We start from the raw sequence: 5,303 nt of genomic DNA on the forward strand, positions 1-5,303 counted from the left end.
TTATATACCACAGTTGTCAACAGAACCGTGGCATATAAGCTATTGAAACCATGGTTTATATTAGTGTATGTGTTATAATACCGTGGTATATAGTTATACTAAATACTACGGTTTATGCCAAACCGTGGTATATATATATTTTTTATTTAATAATAATGCTAGTAACAGTCTTCCACTTAAAACCGAACTCACGATAACAAAAAATTTACACAACACGCTTTAACGCACAACATTTTCATCTTCCCAACAAATTCCAAAATGTACAATAAACTATCAAACATTGCAAAAAGATAATAATAATAAAATAAAAAACTTCCATTAATTTTTTGAGTGCACTAAGAAAACAAACTTCAAATTTCTTTTCATAAATTAAAAAGGTAAGACTCATAAATTAAACTGGAGGGGTCCGAACATAGCTAAAACTCATCCTCATTCGCTTCCGGCTGAAACACCCCATTTTCCTGGATGAACTGAATAATATCGATAAGTCGAACATCGTCAAGTTCATCTTGCGTGTATGTCTCCTTCAGTTCTAAATTTGTCATCTGGATGAGTCAAAGCACAACATGTGAGAGTTACTATATAAGAATAAAGGAGAGAGAATGTGCTATTATGAAGCATCTCTTGACCTTCAAATTCCTTATCGTCTTTGACACCCGAAGCATTTGCATGAATATGAGGGTTCTTTGAGGTTTCCTCATTCTTTTCAAACAGTGCATGAGCAATCAGCTGGCGTGCAACCATATATAGGTACATTCATGCGGCTTTTGGTGCGATTGACTCTCTTATCCTTCCATTCTCTTGAGAAAAGATCCGGCCACGAAAGCAAAAGAAGATAAGTTGCTTCTTTCCTCCAAATGTAGTCCCCAAAGATGTTGGATTATTCTTTTGCGCTTAAATAAAGAGAAAAGAAAATAAAAAGAAAAGAAAAAGTCAATCACACGGTAACAAACTGAATTTTGTGAGAAGGATATCATAATTAGGAAAAGTAAGACATTAAAGTACACAATTATGACAATTCGTTAATCACTTATATAAAAGGATGCATACAATTTCCAATATATGTGTTTATACCATTCACTCTATCAAAGATACAGTACGTTGTAGAACAAAGCTATAAGTTCTACGTAATGCTTGTAGCACATGACAATGTGAAAAATGACAAACTTTTAATAAGTACAAAGTCAAGCTTCGTGGACATATATTACGTCGAGTTCAATATTGTTATTTAAAACTACTGATACTAAGCACAAAGAGAAGTGGGAAATGCACTACCTGGTAAAGCCTTTGTTCTCCTCAACAGTTGATGGGATGCAGTTAGGAGATCGATAGTCATTACATTGCCACGGGATATCACTGACAAGAACTGATGGTCTGCAATTCCAAACATGAACAGGAAACATTCAAGAAAAGTAATCTATGAACCAATGTTCCATTCGACTGTGGGATCAACATACATTGATGACTCAGGGGATCCCTCTAAGATTAAATGGCGGTCATCTCCTTCACCAACAGATTTATGAGCCAATCTAGTACCAAAAAAATTTCACAGAGTCACTAGAATGAACTTGTAGTAAAGACAGATGGGTGAAACAAATATGATCGGTAATATCAAATAATTATGCAAAAAGATTTAGAAATTTTAAGTCTAGCTATAGCTTTCAAATATAATTATGATATGAAAATGAAGAAAGAAGTTGGGTTGTAACATAAAAAAACTTACCCTAAAAATGTCCGCCAAAGCAATGCAAGAGAAGGCGATTATACAAACTCATTGGTTTCAAGCTCCAAGATACCATCTAGATCGCAGTAAACAATGTGATCGATGAATCGACACTTTCCTTGTATTGACGTAAATACGTTGAGTCCATATTTACAAGTTACAACTACATGAATTCTGAAGGTTTCACTCTTTACGGTCTCTCACACAACTAAAAAATGTGTATATCATAGTAATTTCAAAAGATGCCAGAGGAAATCATTGTAAGCAGACTTTAAAACGAAAAAAAAACTTAATGGAAAGAAGACATAGCTGATTCAAATAAGATGGAAATACTATATTGCAAAAAGCATAACTAGGAGAAAATGTTTAAATTTAAAACCATGGGGAAAGAAATGGTATGTACCACAAAGTGGAAAAAAGAAGACACATTCTTTTCTTCCAAAAGAGCAAAGATTCCAAATTGAAGATGTGGATGGAATATTGTTCCCCAAAAAAAAGACTTAACTATTGGAGAAAAATCAAAAAGCATTTGGAGATTTTGATATTGAACTAATGAAAAGTTATTCCATATGGAAGACACAACCCACTTAAGGTGATCATTTAGATGTACATTGCCATTAACATTAAATATATTTGAACATCATCAAAGAATCAATTCAATGTTGAGAAGAAGATTTGTGTCGGGGCTTATCATTTGCGGTAAAAGAGATCTCAAGGGAAAGTTAGAAAAAGAAAGAAAGTTAAAATCTCTACCCAACAAAACTAAAGCAGTCCAGGTCCAGGGATTCAATAGAATTTGGATATTTATAGAGCATCTCAATGGAGGAGGAGAGAAATGCATAACAAGTATGTTACAAGGAAATACTCATTTTATATTAAAATAAAAATAAAAATGATAGTTTCACACCATGTTATAATCTCATATCATGAATTTAGGTCAAACAATAAACAATGCAGGTAGAAGAATCAAGAAATAGGTTATCATCGCAAGCTAACAGAGCCTACATAGTTTACCTAGTATTGTTCTGGAGGAATTGACCATTCTGGTGTAAACTTTTTTTTTCTTAACTTCATCATTTGATGCTTTGAATCTTTTCATGTAGAAAACATGGATACATAAGAGTAAATCCGCAGAGTTTTTTTGTACTTTGTTCAACAAAGCAGACACTTTCTCAAGTTAAAGAGAGTTCAATAGGGAAGAATGTTATATTCATTACATTTTGTCCTAGTTCTGGAGACATTTAAGGAGGACCAAGCAAGCCATTGTTAGCGGCCTCTAAAAACTTTCTCGTAAAAGGGTTAAGGCACATAGACAAAATTCATTTTAGGCTAAGGATCATGAACTGTTAACAAGTACCTAAAATAAATGGTTTAATCTAGAATCACATCAGTTTTACCGGTAAAAAAAATAATATTTAAGTATGTTTTAAGTACTAATGGAATGAAGATATTAGACTTACTCCATGAGAATACTTTAAAAAGATTGATCAAGAATAGTTTGATATACTCGACAACTCAGATCGGCATCGCCAGTTAATCCTTGCAACTTTCTTATTCATCCGACAAATCGAAACCTAAAAATTAACGCCAAGGAAGCATAGACTAGGAAGAGCAAGCACATACAAACTATGGAAATCAACATTACAAAGTTGATCAATTTCGACAAGACAAGATACTCAAGCTCCTCCATGTAAGTATTTTCATCAAATTTGAACAATGAAGACAATGACTGTTTGCAAGCCATAGACAGAGAGCAAATGAATCATCCAAAATGCCCGATAGAAAGAATAAAATGATCGAAGTTTTTTTATAATCGCAGAAGCTAGCCTTGTCATAGTGAACAATCATCTTACCAAATCTATCCGTTGGAGAAAGGTGATTGGCTTCTATTGCATGTCGGATTCTCGGGCTGTAAGTTCATCATCATATTTTACTCTGTAGAAGCCTGTTTTGGTCAACATTGCTTAATCCATTTCGGTGGTTTCAGAAGCACTTGTAGAGCCTTAAGATCCATCATTTCTACAGATTTCTGATTTTGTTTGTAAGAGAAATTTTTGCGAGCATTATATAAACCACATCATCATCGCGGATTGGGACAATTCATTGTCCATCTCCTTGGGCTCCACTTGTCAAGAATTGAGTCTGCAATTTATTACAAAACAATCACAACAGTAATCAAGAGATGATTAAAAAAGAAATGCAGATAAGGCACACATAAAAGGTTAAGCACAGACAAAGTTACAAACAAATGGCATGCTGAGTAAACAGGCTTAATAGTAGCTACTCAGTAGACAAAGAAATCAAACTCGGACGACCGCAAGAGAGTAGAGATTTCCAAGTGAGGGAAGAAGAAGAGGACGCACACTGCCGATTAAGTGTCTGTTGAGCTTGACAGTAGCAGGGTCCCGACCGAAGTAACGAGAGATGAACCCCATGTCCACCTTCTCATCTTCCAAAACCACTACTTCTTCTACACACTACTTTGACACAGACGGACACAACAGCTTCACAAAGTAACAAGATTTATTATTTTCCAAGACTTATTAACAAAAATCCTAAACATGAAACCCAACACTTGAAAAACTGACTTCTGCAACAATAGCTCCTCAATTGAATCATCCAAAATCAAATTCCCAAACCGAGTGACAATAAGTAGAAAAAATTTCAAGTGAGGAAGAGAAATAACGGTGTACCTCCAGTTTTAATCGAAGATCGAACTAGATGTGTCGTCTTCATCTTCATGGGTGATATATTTGGAACCCTAGGTTTGAATAGGGTTTGAGAGATTTCTAGTCGGGTGACATACCCCTATCACTAGTTGAAATTAGGATTACCCCCCATAATAATTGAAATTAGGATTTCCCCAACTTTGAGTCAAAAGGAGTTAACCAACAAGGGTCGCCAGTTGACTAGTCAAGAATAATGAATTGTCCTAAATACCCTCTTTTCGTGAAAATTACAGAATTTGCCATTGACAATCGCTCAAAGCCCACAACTCAAAGCCCAAACCAAAAAAATACAAGTTAAAATACAAATAAAAATAAAACTCCAATCAAAGTTTAAAAATCAATTACCTAATAAAATTATTCAAACAAAACCAAATAAGAAAAATGAACTAAAAAAAAATAAAAAAATGTGAAACTATTTTGGCAAAGTGGTGATGCTCATATTCTATGGGTGTATATGGAGTCCGTCATGCAATAGCATTAGCAAGTCAAGACGAGGAATTTGTATAATCATAGCAACCGCCAATAAACCGTTTCTTATCTCTTTAATCGTGATTGGATTATAAATGGATATCGGTATAGATACTTCATAGGAGTATCTATACAAAGTAATGTCGATTGAAGCCATACAAAGCAAACCATTGCAAGAACCAACTATAATATATCCACTTCTCAATATTAGGTTTTTCATCGAATGGGGATACATTTCGTTTTATCGATCAAGAACAGAGAGTTTCGGGATCAAAGATAATATAAATTAGGAAACAAATGGCCGTCGAATAATAGACATTAGGAACGGTATAGGTATAGCCATTTTTGGTTCAAGAATAATGTGAAGCGGATGAGACAATGCT

General features: G+C 34.3%; 1 non-coding gene across 1 annotated transcript; it reads right to left on the reverse strand.

Moving 5' to 3' along the window:
* Positions 1 to 4,882: 4,882 nt before the first annotated feature.
* Positions 4,883 to 4,972, reverse strand: LOC147481491 (small nucleolar RNA snoR8a). The gene has a single exon (XR_015207156.1). It is a non-coding gene; the product is annotated as a small nucleolar RNA snoR8a (small nucleolar RNA).
* Between the last annotated feature and the right edge of the window lie 331 nt (positions 4,973 to 5,303).

Source organism: Coptis chinensis, chromosome 8, assembly GCF_015680905.1.
Source record: "Coptis chinensis isolate HL-2020 chromosome 8, ASM1568090v1, whole genome shotgun sequence".
NCBI classification, from domain to species: domain Eukaryota; kingdom Viridiplantae; phylum Streptophyta; class Magnoliopsida; order Ranunculales; family Ranunculaceae; genus Coptis; species Coptis chinensis.